General features: G+C 40.8%; 1 pseudogene; it reads right to left on the bottom strand.

Annotated features, from left to right (window-relative positions):
- Positions 1 to 814: 814 nt before the first annotated feature.
- LOC141770133 (general transcription factor II-I repeat domain-containing protein 2-like) lies at positions 815 to 3,347 on the bottom strand (annotated as a pseudogene).
- Positions 3,348 to 20,945: the final 17,598 nt, after the last annotated feature.

Below are 20,945 nucleotides of genomic sequence, written 5' to 3' on the forward strand. Positions count from 1 at the left end.
TGTTTCTGTCATTTTAGGTTGTTCTTATCACGCTGATGTTTGTTCAAGTGTTCATTTTTCTGATCAGTTTGTTTTTAATTAGTTATTTGATGCTATAAAAAAAGGGGATGAGACGTCATGATTGGCAGCTGTGAGTCTCTCTTGCTGACAAGTTGCGGCCGCGCTCGGCTCGCGATTGGTTTTGGCAGCTGACCTTGATACCGCGACTCCACCGCCGATCAAATGACATCAAAATCTCAAGATGGTAGCTCCCGTATCCGGGATATTATAGCTTCTGTACAGTGGGAGAAAGTGAGACGCATCGTCCATCTATATATACAGTTTATGTTTTATACACACAGTACATTCAAACGTGACCATTGACACAACACATCCTGTATTCCTGTTTCTACCAAGTTACCTTAACAACTGCATTGGTCATGATGATAGTCTTTTAGACTACAGCAGTAAGATCTCTGTTATAGAAAAGCCAATCTGTGGGTAGTTTTGCCAATTTACTCAATCAAGTCTCTGATGGGCTTGGACGTGAATTAAAGTCAAGTGTAATTCCCGATGTTGCTATTACGCAGCGCAGCTGACAGGTGATCATCACTGAGAGAACATCTGCATCTTGATTTGATGAGTTTCATTACTGAGAATATGTGTTCACATATGTATGTGGATCCAAAGAGTACCAACATTGACTCCTCATGTGTGGGAAGTTAGAGATGAGTAAAATGTTAGTAATGATACTGATCTGAAGTGCTGTGCCAGTGGTGCACCAGACTGCAATTCTCTGAGTTCAAGTTGCACATCACTGGGGACACTGTCCACATCACATTTTAAAAGGAGAGCAGATTGTGAGCATTTCAGGTTCCACTGCTTTGATGTCTTCAAATCGCCTAGAAAACTCACGGTGCAATGCCTTCAATATGGCTGCATATGTGTTGAGTTGATCAGCAGATGGAGTCTTTTCTTGTAGTGTGGGAAGGTGTGTGAGTGTGTTGCTCTCCACTTGTTGAGAGAGAAGCAGCAGCTTCTTTGTGGAGGCCTTGACTGGGCTGTGCATCTCATGTGCAAAGAGCCTTTCCTTTGCAACTTTTGAATTCAGTTCATTCATGAGGGCAGTTACGTTAACAAACACCAAATCAGCCAACGAGTCAGCACCGGTGGGTTCAGGGATGTTCTTTCCTTTCATCAGACAAAAAACTCCTGAATCTGTGATTTCAGGTCCACACTCTTTTTAGCACTTTGCCAGGCTGAGCCACCTCAAAGCTGTGTGGTATAGCCCAGATCAGCTTCTTCAGTCTCATGCTCCTCCAACAGCAAAACAAATTGCCCGTGATTCAATGCTCCAGCCCAAATGAAGTTTACAACTTTAGTAGCAACATCAACCGCATGGTTTATTTTCATTACCCATTTGCATAGCACATCTTGATAATACAATGCAAAAATGATAGTTTCTGTTCTCGGTTAATCTCAGTCAGAAGGTCAACATTATTTCCTGTGAAATTAGGACACCCATCAGTTGTTAACACCGACTAACTTTTTCCGCTCTGGTCTTAACTTTTCCATGTACGTATTTTTCCTGGAAGGACAAAGTGCCAACTGTCTAAGAGGAGCACTCTTTGGAAGGCATGTCTGGTGCATCACTGCATTATTGTGGACAGAAACTGCCGTGAAACATACCACAGCTAGCGGTATGGTTGTAGGGCAAAACGGCTGTTGTTCACACTTCTTTTTGAAGGTTATAATGGAAGAAGGGGCTCAAATAGGCAGTTAAAAACAGTACTGGGACATTTTTGAGCCTTATTGTGTGTTTTTTCTGTGTTGCAAAATATATTCTTTATGTTACCTTTGTCCGTTTTCTGATTAAAAATGATGAATTTATATAGGAGAATTTAGTTTTTTTCTACAATTATTACCGTGTTTCTTCAATTTTACAGTACGATACATCTTATTTATTGATACCACTGACTTGGGGGTATAAAACACTTGATGTTAAAATGTGAAGTTAAAAGTAAAGTAATGTCTTGTATCTTAATATCTGAATATTGTCTGTGTATATGTTTCTGTTTTTGTTGCCTGCCTAGGGACTATGGATCAAAATAGCATTTTTGCTAAGTTCTGCATGTTTACATGTGATGCGTTCATTAACATGCTCTGTCTCTATCAAACAAACAAATAAATAAATAAATAAAGTAATATAACATATAACTTCAACTGGTAATTAATGTAAATTAAAGTAATGTAACATTATCAATAAGTAATGCACGTAACTTGACACAGAAGTGCAGTGCTGTAACTGAGAATAAGCCTTTAATGGCTTTAACAGCGCTGATAGATTATAGAGATGACGGTGAGCTGTATACATTGCATTGCAAGATAATACGCATTAATAACAGACGCCAATTTGCATCTGACTTACAGTATTTCACACCGAATCTACAAGAGCTATATCAAACATTTATCAGTTCTAAATGATCTACATTTGAATTCAGATCCAAGGCGGTTGTTTCCATGTGGCAGATCATTTTACTTCCACTACATCTTCTATGTACGTAAGACTTCACAGAATAGGTCTACTACAGTGTATTTAAGGTGTATGGTCAGCTTAAACATTACAGTATATTTAAGTGCAGGGTATGGTAAAATGTCCAAAAGGAAAACACTGAATAGCACAAAAGGAAAAGAATACACTTCGTTAGCTAATAATTATCTTTCCAAACAACCACACAGCCTGAATATTCCCATTACTAAAGGATTCCTGTTTGACGGGGGTATTTTATGTTGCATCTACAAGGTTGCTAATTAAAATCCATACCCCTAATGAGTTTTTAGCACCCCTATTGGTTAACATGATTACCTAAGATAAGAGCAGTAAATTTAGGTCCTTTTAATTAAGTGCAAGATTTACAACCGTTTGTACTGAAGAGGCTCTAAATTGACTCTCCCTCTGTACTTTCCACAGCCGAGCAGGCTCCCCAAAGGGTCAAACTCGTAGATTCAAGTCCTCTGAAATTATACATTTACAAATTCAACTCCATGCTTTGCATTGCGGTTGGTGGCTTTGGAGGAAAAAGAGGCGTAAGGATGCAATATGACACAAATGTTTCTTCCAAGTGAGGTTTATGTTTTTTTGAATGACTTTAATTACAGAAAGTCCTGATCCAAGTTGTTGTTGTTGTTGTTTTGGCTCATTCTAAAAGGTACTAATTGCTGTGATATATTTCCAATTTCAGCACGTTAGTCTTTTTTAGTATCTCTATGGATGATATGGTGAAATTTGATACAGACATTCATGGTCCCCAGAAGATGAATCCATAAGGACTTTGGTGATCCTCCGACTTTGCTTCTAGCACCACCATGATGTTGATATATTTTGGTTTTGAGTGAAGTAACTATTGGATATAATGCTGGGAAATGTCAACCCTGTCTCCTACAAAATTGCGCTCCCAAACAACTAAACTGCATTCTCAATTACATTTATACACATATAAATATACATATTTTCTCCCCCGGATTACGGTCGCAGTTTTAAACATGTGGTTAAAGTTGTATATTGAAACTGAAAAAAAACGCAACCTCCTTCCAACGCGGACTTAGAAACGTATTCGCGATACGTCAAAAACAAAAGTGATCTGGGAGAAAATACGTTTCTCTCAAAACGCAATTGACAATGCACTTTTGTTGCATGGGAACGTAACTTTCAGGAGACCAGGCTGGAAATTTACTACATAGATGATTCATTCTTTATAATAAATACAAACCCAACAAATAATTTGATTTCTGACAAAACTGACATTCCCATCAGCCTCAGCTGTACTTTGTGCTAAGTGCTAATTAGCAAATGTTAGCATGTTAACAGGTTAAACCTAGATGGTGAAAGTGATCAACCTGTTAAACATCAGCATGTTAGCATCGTCACTGTGAGTATGTTAGCATACTGTTAGCATTTAGCTCAAAGCGCAGCCGCACAGAGCTGCTAGCATGCCTGTTGACTCCACTGCACTTCCCACATATCAGCCCAATTGTAGCTGCTTTGAGGTTAAGTACACGGTGGACTATTTTATCTGTTCAGATCATGATCATTTGAGATAAAACACATCATTTATCCCTGTAAAAACCTCTCTGATTGCCGGTGATTAGAGCACCAAATGTAAAAGCTTTCATGAACTGGTCATGAGTTGAATTGTTTGGCAAGAGGGAGCATAAAAAACAGACATTTACATGAAAAAATTCATAGATTATTACTTGAAACATTGGGAATTCCACACCCTGATGTTGCCCCTGTATCTGTGTGATTAAACAGCAATGCACATAGAGTATTAAATTGTCCCGGAGCACAGACAGCAACATCCCCTCGCATGCCACTCTGGCCCTGGAGGTGACGTTGCCTTGGCCCCTTTGTCTAGGCTGCAGGGTAATTGCTTTTCTGCACCGAGGTTATTCATGTTTTGCGATTGGATCATCCAACCTAGAGCAAGGGAAGCCACATTTATGGCAAGGTTGGGTTGTTTTAGTGCTTTGCCTCTGAGCTGATTGTTTCAGCGAGGCTCTGTACCCGCCAGCCAAAGCAGCTGATGATACTGCCATATTCTGTATTCAGTCTACCGCACTGTGAAGAAAACTGACTGCTTTTTATCAAAACTCATTTCCCATCAGAGACAACTTTCCCCCATCAGACACCTTTCCCCAGTCTATTTATTTCTATCTATGAAGCCTATTAATTTTTTTTTTCTTTGACCCTTTTGGCTTTTAAAAAACACAGCTGAGTCCTCTGTGTCTGTTCTAATGGGATTTTTCAAATGATTTATTTGCCTCTGATTCTCCTCAGCTCAGGTTTTAATTGGTTTCTGAAAAAAAAATTGCAAGAATATCTCACATTATGTCATCACTAACTGTGTGACATTGAAATGAACAGTTAGCATTAGTTTTCCTGAATTTTAATGAGGCGGCTGTTTTCTAAATAGTCTAGTTGTATTGCTTACAATCTAAATCTACTGAATCATATCATCTCCAGTTAGTGGGATGCAAAGCCTCGCTGTATTCAGGTATTTTAAATAGAAATGTAAAATCATTCTGGAAAGGAAGACTCATCATTTACTCCTCATCAGCTAGAGAAATGGTACGTCTCTGTTAGTTGTATTGATTACCCGACATTACAGTCAACTTACTGCTGTATGCTGCAACACACAATGTGTATGCTCTCTGAATGCTGACACTGACTCTTTGACTGACATCTCACTTTATCCTGGCATATATTTGTCTGACATTTTGCACTGGGTCTTCCACAGATCCCGCATATATCCTCTTTTGATTTTCTCCTCACCCCGGGGTCACAAATTATCAGATTGTCTTGCTGACATTTGGCGTGGTCAGAGTAGCTGATACCTGACCTTTCTACCAACTGGTCCCTTCTGGCTTTCAACCGTTGCCCAGCCTCGGTACACTACCGGCAGTATGAATTGAACTCTTAAATATTCCGTACCTAGTTGACAGCGCCAAGATTTTATTAGACTTATAAAACATGCAGGGGGTGTGAAATTGATTGTCTCATTTGACCGGGAAAGCAAATGGTGTATGGAAAGTACACCTGGATACAAGGAGGTGTCAGTGGGAGTGAATTATTGATTAGGAGAGCTGTTTGATGGTCTGCTTTTGGGGACCTATACAGCTAGTCATGTTTGCCAGTTAAAGGCATTCATGATCTGCTCAGATGTTGATTCAAAAATTTACTTGATTTTTTATTGCATTGAGCTTTCAACCAATAAGGACGTCCCTAATTATGCAACCTACACTGTAAAAAAACATTTTTTTTACAGTTTTTTTCAAGAAATTTTACATTTTGTCTGTATTTTAAAAAATGACATGTTTCATTTGTGATTTATATGTAAATGGTCTTAGATTTATGGTGTATGACTATTCTAACAATAAATATATGTTAAAAGTAAAATATTTCTTGTAAATTTACAGTAATAAAGGCTAATTATATAAAGATAATTACTGTTTTTTTTTACAGTTTATTTATGTTAATTAACGGACAGTATTTTTCCGTTTTTTAACAGACATTTTCTGGCGTCCCTGCTGTCGAAAAATTTACGTTATTTTATACTTTATTTATTATACTTTTTACAGCGTAGGTCTTATTCTCATGATTGTGGTCATAGTAATATTTTGGAATTTTGTTATGCTTGTTAGGGTTGATGTTGAGCTGACGTGCTATGTAAACCTAAAGGGTGGGACTTGGCTGCCTCCCACACATCGCTGTCCATCAAACATTTGCCTGGTTGAAGCTGTATGATTTTTCACATGTCGACTGTTTCCAAGGTGATTTTCAATAGCAGAATGTGTCTGTAATGGTTTGACTCAACACTAGCATGGAGATTGCCACCGCCCACCGCCGGTGGGCCTGAATGAAAAACCAGGGAGAGGGGTGATTACTCATTGGCCCCGCAGCACCACCAACAACAGCTCCACCACACGCAAGAGAGAATAGGGGCCCACTTCATGTCAAACTCATCTTGACAGGTTGGAATGTCAGGCATGTCCGGAACGAATTGGTGTCCAATGACAGGCTGCCACGTCATACCGGAAACCACGCCCCCCCTCATACCGGAAACCACGCCCACCCCCCTTTTTTCCCACGCTACGTCATAGTAGGCGTATTTCTTCCCCCTCCTCCATGGGAATTTTTTTTAAATCCTACGGGGGCGAGGTGAAAAATGAGAGGAGTGTGAACTCTTTTTGAGAAAGAATAAAATAAAGTGGATTTTTTCATTCTTTCCTTCTACCTTGTACTCACCATGGATCCTCAAGCGTTGATTACGATTGAAATGGAGAACTGTAAGCCTTTGAAAGAAGAAGAAGAAGAAGAAGAAGAAGAGGCTTCGTCTTCCTCTAACAGAAAACCTTCTGATGGCTGGTCCTCATCATTGCTCACTCAGACGCCTGTAACAGTTTATCAAGATGTTACTGAGGTACCAGGAGCTCCAAAGAGATGTATGATGTATGTGTGCCGTACTCAGATGCCTCCTCCTTCAGGATCTCTGCATGAAGAATGGTCTCTATATCCCTGGATGTCTGGATCCTGGGGTTATGTGTTCAAGTATGAGTTGGGTGAGCTGTGGATGTACCAGCTGGATGAGGGGGAAATTCTGGGTCCTTCAACCATCGTGACGGTGTTGAGCATCGAGGATTGGGCTGTGATGAAACTGATGATAAGGATGGCTGTTGCTATGACTAAGAGCCCTGTGGAAGAAGAGAACAAAGAGGCCTCATCTGAAGAAGAGAGCGAGGATGTTGATGTGACTACGTCAGATTCAGGTTGTTGTTGTTTGGAGGAGGAGGAGGACGAGGAGGATGAGAATAAGGAGAATAAGGAGAAAAAGGAAAACGGAAAGAGAGTGCATAGTCCTATTCGTCCTCCTCTTCAGGAGAAACGTCAGAGATTGGGTATTCGGTCTGAGGACCTGGAGTTGGCTAAGATGAAAATCATTTTGGGAACAATATGGCCATCCAAAAGCACAGGCTCAGGCAAATGGATGACTCAAGCCAGTCTGCGTTCACAGGCATCCCCGGAACAGGAGAAATCTTTCAGCATCTTTGTGATGGAGAGATTTAATCCTGACTGTGGGTTATTCCGCAACGTTCTAGTGATACCAGCGAAGGAATGGCTCCGTAGGATGTTGGAGATAAGGGAGAGGATTTCTACCCTTTTCCAGAGTTGTCGCAACTGGAGAGAGGCGATGGTGGTAAGAAAAACTCTAAAATTTTGAGTTTCGGGGGGAAAAACAATTACCCCTCCTTGTACCTCCCACTTCTAAACCACAATTCCCACGCCTCCTTGTACCTCCCACTTCTAAACCACGCCTTTTACGTTAAATTACCACAATTCCCACGCCTCCTTAACCACGCCTCTTTGAACCTCCCACTTCTAAACCACACCCCCCTTCTGGAATTATAAAGAAAGCCGTCATTCCCGTTGCACTTTTTGGATATGACCTACCTACGACCAAAGCCACCCTCTGTCCTCGTAAGCTCTTCTCTTCTTCTTCTTCCGACTTCATCTACCTCGGCTCCATGGATTTAACAGAAGTTTGTCAGCAAAGTATGGACGATGTCTCGGAGGACGAGCAGACGGTGCCCGAAGTACAGAGCCAGGCCTTGGAGGACGAGCAACCGTTGTCCAAGGTAGCGGAGGACGAGCAATCGTTGTCCCTGGTAGCGGATAAGGACCTGGAGGACGAGCAATCGTTACCCGAGACACCTCCTTGTTCGGAGGAGGAGGATGATGATGAGAATAAGGAGAATAATGTGGACGTGGTTGACGGTTGGATGGATGGATGTATCGTGGACTGCATCAAATCTGCTGTTTATCATCTGCTCAACCTGACTATCCGCAAGTACCGCGTCGATGAATGCTATGGATGTCAGGTCAATCATCCTAGCCAGAGAAATCATGGCTGCTTGGAGGTGTTGGAGGAAGACTTTCTCCAGGATCACTATGAACATTTGATGAAACGACTCAACACCCCTCGCTTCATTCCCTCCATTCAACGTCTGCTGATGAGCCGCAACGTCAACATGGATGATCTCAGAGTCCGGATGGTGGCAGAGACTCTCCTGCATGAGTTGAAAACGGCCAAGTGTAGATGGGAAGCTCTCTCTGAGGCGTGTGAGAATCTGACCGGAGAGGATACTGAGAAACTGAAACAGCTGCAGGCCCCGACGACAGCTGCAACGTCTATTGATAAGTTGAAATGATCTGACCGTACCTTGTTACCAAATGTTTTCTTTTTGGTAATCATATATCCAAAGTTTTTTTTACCTTGTTACCAAATGTTTTCTTTTTGGTAATCATATATCCAAAGTTTTTTTACCTTGTTACCAAATGTTTTCTTTTTTTTAGTAATCATATATCCAAAGTTTTTTACCTTGTTACCAAATGTTTTCTTTTTGGTAATCATATATCCAAAGTTTTTTACCTTGTTACCAAATGTTTTCTTTTTGGTAATCATATATCCAAAGTTTTTTTACCTTGTTACCAAATGTTTTCTTTTTTTTAGTAATCATATATCCAAAGTTTTTTACCTTGTTACCAAATGTTTTCTTTTTGGTAATCATATATCCAAAGTTTTTTACCTTGTTACCAAATGTTTTCTTTTTTTTAGTAATCATATATCCAAAGTTTTTTACCTTGTTACCAAATGTTTTCTTTTTGGTAATCATATATCCAAAGTTTTCTTTTTGGTAATTGTCATGGCACACATTCTGTAGCCTTTACATTCATTTTATGTAGTACCACCTTGTGGCAGTTTGTTGTAACTGTAAAGTGTTTTCTCAGTGGTCAGTTCAGATCATGTGATCAAAGGTTAAAGGTCAACCAGGAAATGCTGTAGTGTGTAAGAATTTCTCCATGCGGTCAGACCGAAGGCTTCTTTCCCTTTTTCCCTTACGTTTGTGCCTTGGAGAGCCTTTGCTTGTAAGTGTTGCTACTTTTTCTGTGTTTTATGTTAATGTGCATATAAATAATTTGGACTTCATATGTTTGGAATGAAAACAAAGTAATTTGTGATAATTTCATTTGCTAAGGTTAAAAATGCTAAGCTAAGCCAAAATGTAGCTTCTTGTCATAGTGTGTGCATGGAGGCTATTTATAAGCAATGTAAATTCATTTGTGCTGTATTTTGAGAACAGTTTGTAACAAAGCACTGTATATTTGTATTGTTTCAGTTTTACAAAAAAGAAAGAAGAAGAGAAAAGAGGACTCAGTAAAACACTTGAACTTTACTCCTGTCTTCGACTTCTCTGAATCCTTATTGTTAGCTATCTGTCAGTTTTTGCGTAAGTGCAACACGCATCAGGGACAGAATAGTAAAAAAGCAGCCTCACAGCGGGTACTACAGTACAAGGAAAGCAGCTTCACCTCAAGCATCCCTCGCTCATCATCACGCTTCATACGCCCAGACGGCATCAGCATAAATGATGGCAGAGAAAGCACTTGAGATTGAAGATGCAACGGAGCAAAGCCAAGCAATGGAGACAAGATCCATAGCCTCCATTTCAACAAGTGGATCGAGAAGCTCGTCAGCTAGCGTAGCCGCTGCCAAGGCTCGTGCCAAGCTGGAGGCCACCCGAGCCAAGGCGGAATTTCTCAAGAAGGAATCTGAAGTTATGATTGAAAAGGCTCAATTGAAAGTGACAGAAGCTCGTATGGAAGCCACTCTAGCAGCTTTAAAACATGAAAGTGAGTTAGCTGCAGCCATCGCTGAGACGAAGGTGCTGGAAGCAGCAGCAGAAAATGAGCGTGGGGACAAAAACTCAGATGTAAGAGGGGCCTCTGAACGCACTCGCAACTACATCCTGTGTCAGTCCCAGCTAGAGTCGATATCTCCTATAGGGGTGGAGCCATATCAACCACCTCTAGAGCCCATCATCCACGAATTCAGATCTGAGACACCATTGAGGCAGCTTCACTCTACAGCTCGAAATATCAGAGCTCCTCGTGAAAAGCTTGGCGACGATGATATAACACAGCAGCCTCAGAGGCCAACACCAGTTAATCATCACAACCCCTCAGCATCGCCATTCACGCCCTCACCTATTAAGAATACGCCACAGCCACCGCTCAACAAAGATAACGACATGAGTGATGTCGCTAGGTACTTAGCACGCCGTGAACTCATTAACTCAGGACTCACCAAGTTTGACGATCGTCCCGAGAACTATTGGGCGTGGAAGTCATCTTTCATAAACGCCATACAGGGATTGCACCTATCAGCTAGTGAGCAGCTAGACCTTCTGTCAAAATGGTTGGGAGAACAGTCTGCCCATCATGTGAGGAGGATTCGAGCCGTGCACGTAGGTAACCCCGTAACAGGCTTAAGAAAGGCCTGGGAGCGCATAGAAGACTGCTATGGCTCTCCGGAGGTTGTTGAAAAGTCTTTCTTCGACAGGATTGACAACTTTCCAAAGATTAATATCAAAGACAATGTAAAACTGCGGGAGCTTGGAGATCTCCTACAGGAGGTGGAGTGCGCTAAATGTGAAGGTTATTTAGCTGGACTTACCTATCTCGACACCGCGCGTGGTGTAGCACCCATAGTAGACAAGTTACCTTATAGTCTTCAGGAGAAGTGGATGGCTCAAGGTTCCCACTACAAAGCTGTACACCATGTTGCCTTTCCTCCATTCACGTTCTTCTGTGACTTCATCTGCAGAGAGGCACGGACACGCAATGATCCAAGCTTTGCCTTTTCATCAGCAAACCACAGTTCGTCGAAACTAGAGCAACCAGCCAAATGGCAAGGGAAAAGCTCAGTCTACACCCACAAGACAGAGGTTTTGCCAGATACTGTGAGTCAGACCAGCAGTTCAAATAGTGATTTGGATGATGTTGATAAGAAATGCCCACTTCATAATAAGCCCCATCCTCTCAAACGCTGCAGGGGGTTTAGAAGTAAGCCTCTAGAGGAGCGTAAGACTTTCATAAAAGAAAACGGCATATGCTTCAGATGCTGTGCTACAACCACTCATCTGGCCAGGAACTGCAAAGCAGCCATCAAATGTCAGGAATGTGACAGCGATGCTCACATTGCAGCTCTCCATCCGGGACCACCTCCTTGGACCTCAACTGAGCATGGCGGGGAGAGAGAAGCTGAATCATTTCAACCCGCTGTCAATTCGAAGTGCACCGACGTCTGCGGAGATGGTAGAAGTGCAAGGTCCTGCTCAAAGATCTGCCTAGCTAAGGTTTACCCAGAGGGCTGCCCAGAGAAGGCAATCAAGCTCTATGTAATCTTAGATGATCAGAGCAACAGATCGCTCGCCAGAACTGAGTTCTTTGACCTGATGCATGTCAAGGGAGCAAATTCGGCATACACCCTACGCACTTGTGCAGGTGTGACAGAGACCGCAGGGAGGAGGGCCACAGGTTTCATTGTGGAGTCCTTAGATGGAGCGACGAAGCTGAAACTGCCAACTCTGATCGAATGCAACAGTATGCCAGACGACAGGGCTGAAATACCAACTCCTGAGGCAGCGCAGTGGCATATTCACCTAAGGCCCATTTCTCATCGCATTCCTACACTGGATCCGGAAGCTCAGATTCTTCTTCTCCTGGGTCGTGACATCCTCCAGGTCCACAAAGTGCGCGAACAACGGAATGGACCCACCAACACCCCCTACGCACAGAGACTCGACCTTGGCTGGGTCGTGGTAGGAGATGTCTGCCTAGGATCAGTGCACAGGCCAGTAGCCGTAAGTACTTACCGCACCCATGTACTTGACAATGGACGTCCTACCCTTCTTCCTCCATGTCCTAACCGGTTCAGTGTCAAGGAGAAGTTCAGTGTCAAGCCTCCACCTGAAGTTTCTCTATTGTGCGACACTCTCATCTTCGATGACTGTGCCATAGGAAGCACCATCTTCGACAGGTCAGAGAATGACGACAAAATCGGACTATCTATCGAAGACAGACTCTTTTTGGAAATCATGGATAGAGAGATGTCCATGGACGACAGCAACAGTTGGGTGGCACCGCTCCCATTCAGAACACCACGCCAGCGGCTCCCCAACAATAAAGACCAGGCAGTAACACGCCTAAATTCTCTTCTACGCACACTGGAGAAGAAACCCGAGATGAAGACTCACCTTGTTGCCTTCATACAGAACATTTTTGATCGTGACCACGCTGAGGTAGCCCCTCCCCTGCAAGAAGGCCAGGAGTGTTGGTACTTGCCTATCTTCGGGGTGTACCATCCACAGAAGCCAGGTCAGATCAGAGCTGTCTTCGACTCCAGCGCGCAAAAGCAAGGCATCTCTCTGAACGATGTTCTCCTCTCTGGTCCAGACTTAAACAACAGTCTACTTGGAGTTCTACTGCGTTTCAGACGGGAACAAGTGGCCGTGACTGCAGACATCGAGCAGATGTTCCACAGTTTCATCGTAAGGGAGGACAGCAGGGATTTTCTTCGTTTTCTCTGGTTCAAGGACAACGACACTAGCAAAGAGGTCATCGAATACCGCATGAGAGTGCACGTGTTTGGGAACAGCCCGTCTCCTGCTGTGGCCATTCATGGTCTCCGACGCGCAGCTGCCCACGGTGAAGAGGAGTGTGGATCCGATGCCAAGCGCTTTGTTGAGAGACAGTTTTATGTCGACGACGGACTTATGTCAATGCCCACAGCCGCTGAAGCCATCGACCTGTTAGCGCGGACACAGGAGATGCTTGCCACCTCAAATCTGAGACTTCACAAGTTTGCTTCTAACAGCAAGGAAGTAATGGATGCGTTCCCCACTGAGGATCGCGCAAAGCAACTCAAGGACCTCGACCTCGATGTTGATCCTATTCCCGTCCAACGTAGCCTCGGACTAAGCTGGAATCTGAAAAGGGACGTATTTATCTTCCGTGTAGCTGACACCAGGAAGCCTTTTACACGGCGAGGGATACTCGCTACAGTCAACAGTCTCTTCGACCCACTTGGGTTTGCCGCACCTATCACCATCCAGGGAAAGTTCCTGCTAAGAGAATTAGCAAGTGAGGCTCTTGACTGGGATTCCCCTCTCCCTGAAGGTAAGGAAGAGGAATGGAACACCTGGAGAAAATCACTGCATGATCTTGAGCAGCTGGAGATTCCCAGACCATATGCTGCCACCACCCTTTCTACAGCTCTGAGAAAGGAACTCCACATTTTCTCAGATGCTTCTGTCAAAGCGATTGGTGCAGTTGCATACCTCCGTGTCATCGACAGAGACGGAGCATGTCACACTGGATTTGTCCTTGGTAAGGCGAAGCTAGCTCCACAAGCTGCTCATACCATTCCCAGGCTGGAACTGGGAGCTGCCGTTCTAGCCGCGGAGATAGCTGAGATCATCACAAGTGAACTGGACTTCACCCTAGATGCCGTGGAGTTCTACTCAGATAGCAGAGTTGTCCTGGGATATATCTACAACCAGACAAGACGTTTTTATGTGTATGTCAGTAACAGGGTACAGCAAATCAGGAAGGTCTCGAGTCCAGCACAATGGCATTATGTCTCTACAAGCCATAACCCTGCAGACCACGCGACTCGCTCTATACCAGCAGCTCTGTTGAGCAGTACCACCTGGCTCACAGGACCTGCTTTCCTGTCGTATACCAAACAAGAACCATATCCGGAAGAGGACAGGTTCGACCTCATTGATCCAGATATAGATGTGGAAGTTCGTTCTCTCGCCACCACTGTATCTACTGAGAGCTCCTATCTAGGATCCCAGCGCTTCGAGCGATTCTCTTCATGGAGATCACTAGTGAGAGCCATAGCTTCACTCATACATATCGTCCAGTCTTATAAAGAGACAGATGGCCATGACAGAACCTGCAAAACATGGCACCACTGCACACAGCCTCGCACGGTGGAGGAACTGTTACAAGCAGAAGCAGTCATATTAAAGAGCGTGCAGGGTAAGGCTTACAAAGAAGAGCTTGCCTGCATTGCTAATGGAAAAGACATTCCAAGAAACAGTGCTCTGAAGAAACTGAACCCTTACCTGGATGAAGGAGGCCTCCTCAGGATAGGAGGCCGGCTCAAACATGCTGATCTGGACTATAAAGAGAAGTACCCTTTGATTGTTCCAGGCTGCAGCCATGTCGCAAAACTGCTAGTGCAACACTACCATGATCGAGTCAAACATCAGGGTCGTGTGTTCACTGAAGCCGCCGTTCGCACTGCAGGGTACTGGATTGTTGGTGTCAGAAAGCGTATCAACAGCATCCTTCACAAATGTGTGACATGCAGCAAGCTTCGTGGGAAGGTAACCGAACAGAAGATGGCTGACTTACCCATCGATCGCCTCAGCACTGAACCACCGTTCACATATGTTGGGCTGGACACGTTTGGTCCTTGGACAGTTGTCGCACGACGTACGCGAGGAGGGCAGGCACAAAACAAGAGGTGGGCCATTCTCTTCACCTGCATGAGTACTCGTGCTATACACATCGAGCTGATTGACTGCATGGATTCATCAACTTTCATAAATGCCTTGAGAAGGTTTTTTGCTCTGCGAGGACCTGCCAAGCAGATTCGCTCAGATTGTGGGACCAACTTCATAGGGGCCTGTAAAGAGCTGGAAATCCTGCTGGCTGATCCGAGTGAACCCAGAGTTAGGAAGTATCTTAGTGAAGAGGGCTGTTCATGGCTCTTCAATCCGCCTCATGCATCTCACATGGGAGGAGCCTGGGAGCGGATGATAGGTGTCTCCAGACGCATACTAGATTCCATGTTGCAGGAGACCAGCTCCTCTCGCTTGACACATGATGTGCTGTCTACCCTGATGGCCGAAATCACAGGTATCGTCAATTCAAGACCCCTTACTCCGATCTCAACGGACCCAGACTCACCTTTCTTGTTGACACCAGCTATGATCCTCACTCAAAAGGCCTGCACTCTCCTTCCCCCACCAGGCGATTTCAAGGAATCTGACCTCCACAGACAACAATGGAGGCAGGTGCAGCATCTTGCCAACACCTTCTGGAGTAGATGGAGGCGCGAGTACCTGGCAACACTTCAGAGTCGAAGTAAATGGCAAGAGGAACGACAAAACCTGAAGGAGGGCGATGTGGTCCTTCTTAAAGATGCTCAAGCCAAGCGCAACGAATGGCCTATGGCCCTTGTGACCAAAGCAATAGCCTGCAGTGATGGAAGAGTCAGAAAGGTCGAGCTAAGGGTCGCAAGACATGGGACAATCAAAACTTTCCTCAGACCCGTTTCAGAAACAGTTCTTCTTATGTCGACCAAGGACTGATACTTTTAAGTATTTACTGTGGACATTCCCTATAATTTCAGTTAGTTACATAGTGGTATCTAATTATATACCAGACGGGGAGTGTCATGGCACACATTCTGTAGCCTTTACATTCATTTTATGTAGTACCACCTTGTGGCAGTTTGTTGTAACTGTAAAGTGTTTTCTCAGTGGTCAGTTCAGATCATGTGATCAAAGGTTAAAGGTCAACCAGGAAATGCTGTAGTGTGTAAGAATTTCTCCATGCGGTCAGACCGAAGGCTTCTTTCCCTTTTTCCCTTACGTTTGTGCCTTGGAGAGCCTTTGCTTGTAAGTGTTGCTACTTTTTCTGTGTTTTATGTTAATGTGCATATAAATAATTTGGACTTCATATGTTTGGAATGAAAACAAAGTAATTTGTGATAATTTCATTTGCTAAGGTTAAAAATGCTAAGCTAAGCCAAAATGTAGCTTCTTGTCATAGTGTGTGCATGGAGGCTATTTATAAGCAATGTAAATTCATTTGTGCTGTATTTTGAGAACAGTTTGTAACAAAGCACTGTATATTTGTATTGTTTCAGTTTTACAAAAAAGAAAGAAGAAGAGAAAAGAGGACTCAGTAAAACACTTGAACTTTACTCCTGTCTTCGACTTCTCTGAATCCTTATTGTTAGCTATCTGTCAGTTTTTGCGTAAGTGCAACACGCATCAGGGACAGAATAGTAATCATATATCCTGTTTTACTTCAGTTTTGTAGTTTGTATATATATATATTTTTTTAGTAATCATATATCCAATGTTTTCTTTTTGGTAATCATATATCCAAAGTTTATTTTACCTTGTTACCAAATGTTTTCTTTTTGGTAATCATATATCCAAAGTTTTTCTTGAGTTTTATTTTTTGGTAATCATATATCCAAAGTTTTCTTTTTGGTAATCATATATCCTGTTTTACTTGAGTTTTGTAGTTTGTATATTTTATTTTTTTTAATAATCATATATCCAAAGTTTTTTACCTTGTTACCAAATGTTTTCTTTTTGGTAATCATATATCCAAAGTTTTTTTACCTTGTTACCAAATGTTTTCTTTTTTTTTTGGTAATCATATATCCAAAGTTTATTTTACCTTGTTACCAAATGTTTTCTTTTTGGTAATCATATATCCAAAGTTTTTCTTGAGTTTTATTTTTTGGTAATCATATATCCAAAGTTTTCTTTTTGGTAATCATATATCCTGTTTTACTTGAGTTTTGTAGTTTGTATATTTTATTTTTTTAGTAATCATATATCCAAAGTTTTTTACCTTGTTACCAAATGTTTTCTTTTTGGTAATCATATATCCAAAGTTTTTCTTGAGTTTTGTAGTTTGTATATTTTATTTTTTTTAGTAATCATATATCCAAAGTTTTTTACCTTGTTACCAAATGTTTTCTTTTTGGAAATCATATATCCAAAGTTTTTCTTGAGTTTTGTAGTTTGTATATTTTATTTTTTGGTATTCATATATCCAAAGTTTTCTTTTTGTAATCATATATCCTGTTTTACTTGAGTGTTGTATTCTCGAGTTTGTATTGAGATTGTAACCTGTTGAGTAAAAAAAAAAAATGCTATCAGCGAATTCATTCTTTTGGATCTAAGTTACGGCATCCATGAGTTGTGTGATCTGAAGAGTTTTTTTTTATTAGGGAGTTACCTCATACCTGCATATAAAGGTTTGGTCTTCTGCCTGTGTGAATCACAGACACCCTTGTACTTTTTGCAGGATTACTAGACCACATGTTTGTATGCTCGTATAGTAATGCAAACTTGGGTTGGGTTGTGTCTGATGTCAGAGCCCATTTGTATGAGCTCAGTGTTTCATTGGAAGGTCAGAACATTTCAAACATGTACTTCTTAAACCATTTAAAAAATATAAAAATAAAATCTTGACCCAGGATGTTTGCATCCCTGGGTCCATGTTTGGTTGCGTATTTAGCAATTTTCCATGGATAAATAACCAAACGGACATTACAGGATTTTTCCAGTGCAACTATTAGCCATTGCTTCTACAGGTAACCAGGCATGTTGAAAGCGGATACAACAAAATTTTTTTTGCCAGCCCTCGGAATGAAGTGGACAAGGTAAAAAACAAACAAAGTTGTAAGCCAATGATAAAAGTTTTTACTGCTTATTTAGCACTCAATAAACAACAATTTAACTACAGAGAATGTAAAGATGGCTTATAAGCAGTTTACACAGGGAACGCATTTCATAATGTGAACCTCTGTTTTTAAATGGCCTCCCTTTAAAAAACATTTTTGATCTTTTAGGAACCCCTTTCTACACTGTTCTATAGTAAAAAATTAAATTAGTGTACATGAATGGGAAGTGGCCTGCAAACAAACTGTCAAAACAAGCAATAGTAAGTCATAAACTATGAAATCAAAAACATTGCAAACATGTAATTTATTATGCACTTTAAGGACATATAGAATGCAAAATAATAATAGAAATAAAAGGTGTCCCAAAATGTAGTCAGAAATGCTGTGTAATTGCATAAATTACACATGCATTCCCAGTATAATATAGTCACTTATAATAATAATAGTAATATCACTTTCTTTCATAGTAATATTTTAATGAAAGAATAAACCATAGGACATGTAAATGGTAACTGGTTTGGTGAAACCATAATATTAAATAATAAAAAAATGTCATGTTCCATTTGTCAGTTTATAAGGGACTGAGGTGGTCCAGTTTAAATGAACATGTGAAAAAATATCAAAATTACATGATGTTTATGATGTTTTGACCAAACAGCTGCAGAATTATGAGAAATTACAGTCACTCTCAACCCCTGTCTTTTAGATGGATGTGACTGTTCAAAGTCTAAAAAAAAAAAGAAGAAAAATCTAACATTTTCTAAACGTTTCAAATCACCAATCTCTTAGATGCTTAAAATTAAAAAGTATTCTAAATCATAGTACTTACACACATTAGTTTCTTTTGGATGTAGGTTTTAGAAAAGGATTTGCATTTTAAACATACTTGAACCTGCTTAGAATAGATATAAAGTATTTGTGAAGGTGAGCAAGATGTAAGGAGAATGAGAGTTTCAGAATGTAAAACCTCGAGCTGACTGAATACTGACTGCATCAAAGCTGTTAGACTTATGAACTGCCTTTTCTTTATTTCAATTGTATGTTAGTAGTAGTAGTTACACACCATGAAATATTTTGCTTGCACCAAAAAAAAAAAATGTTTGGTTATTTTATGTTTTGTCATTATGTTCCCTTTGCTGCAGGTAAAGTAAATTACAGTCTATTATATATATATATATATATATATATATATATATATATATATATATATATATATATAAATTTGGGCTGTCAATCGATTAAAATATTTTATTTCCATTATTCATGGACAATCATGCAAATTAATTGCATATTTTGTATCTGTTCAAAATGTAACTCAAAGAGAGATTTGTCAAGAATTTAATACTCTTATCAACATGGGAGTGGACAAATATACTTGCTTTATGCAAATGTATGTATATATGTATTACTGGAAATCAATTAACAACACAAAACGATGACAAATATTGTCCAGAAACCCTCACAGGTACTGCATTTAGCATAACAAATATGCTCAAAACATAACATGGCAAACTGCAGCCCAACAGGCAACAACAGCTGTCAATGTATCAGTGTGCTGACTTGACTATGACTTGCCCCCCAAACTGCATGTGATTATCATAAAGTCTGTAAAGGGGAGACTCGTGGGTACCCAAAGAACCCTTTTTCATTTGCATTTCTATATAGGTCAGAGGTCAATGGACCCCCTTTGAAAATGGCCATGCCTGTGTTTCCTATTTTCATTCTAGCTTTAAAACTGAGCCTGTTACAACCTCCAAAAGATCGATTGAGTTAATGCGTTAAAGAAATTAGTGGTGTTAAAAAAATAATTCGCATTATGCTTTATTATGCTCAAATCATAACACGGCAAACTGCAGCCCAACAGGCAACAACAGCTGTCAGTGTGCTGACTTGACTATGACTTGCCCAAAACTGCATGTGATTATCATAAAGTGGGCATGTCTGTCAAGGGGAGACTCGTGGGTACCCATAAAACCCATTTTCAGGTCAAGGGATCCCTTTTAAAATGCCCATGGCAGTTTTTCCTTGCCAAAATCTCAAAGCGCACAAAAAGTGTAATTTAGAGTGTTATTTAACCTCCTTTGTGACAAGCTAGTATGACATGGTTCGTACCAATGGATTCCTTACTAGCTCCACTCTAGCTTTAAAACTGAGTCCTCTACAACCTCTGAAAGATCAGTTGTGTTAATGCGTTAAAGCGTTAAACAATCACAAGAACGCTTTATTATCGTTAACTTTGACAGAGAGTGACTGTAATTTCTCATAATTCTGCAGCTGTTTGGTCAAAACATCATAAACATCATGTAATTTTGATATTTTTTCACATGTTCATTTAAACTGGACCACCTCAGTCCCTTATAAACTGACAAATGGAACATGACATTTTTTTATTATTTAATATTATGGTTTCACCAAACCAGTTACCATTTACATGTCCTATGGTTTATTCTTTCATTAAAATATTACTATGAAAGAAAGTGATATTACTATTATTATTATAAGTGACTATATTATACTGGGAATGCATGTGTAATTTATGCAATTACACAGCATTTCTGACTACATTTTGGGACACCTTTTATTTCTATTATTATTTTGCATTCTATATGTCCTTAAAGTGCATAATAAATTACATGTTTGCAATGTTTTTGATTTCATAGTTTATGACTTACTATTGCTTGTTTTGACAGTTTGTTTGCAGGCCACTTCCCATTCATGTACACTAATTTAATTTTTTACTATAGAACAGTGTAGAAAGGGGTTCCTAAAAGATCAAAAATGTTTTTTAAAGGGAGGCCATTTAAAAACAGAGGTTCACATTATGAAATGCGTTCCCTGTGTAAACTGCTTATAAGCCATCTTTACATTCTCTGTAGTTAAATTGTTGTTTATTGAGTGCTAAATAAGCAGTAAAAACTTTTATCATTGGCTTACAACTTTGTTTGTTTTTTACCTTGTCCACTTCATTCCGAGGGCTGGCAAAAAAAATTTTGTTGTATCCGCTTTCAACATGCCTGGTTACCTGTAGAAGCAATGGCTAATAGTTGCACTGGAAAAATC

This window comes from Sebastes fasciatus, chromosome 6, assembly GCF_043250625.1.
Source record: "Sebastes fasciatus isolate fSebFas1 chromosome 6, fSebFas1.pri, whole genome shotgun sequence".
Classification (NCBI taxonomy): Eukaryota; Metazoa; Chordata; class Actinopteri; order Perciformes; family Sebastidae; genus Sebastes; species Sebastes fasciatus.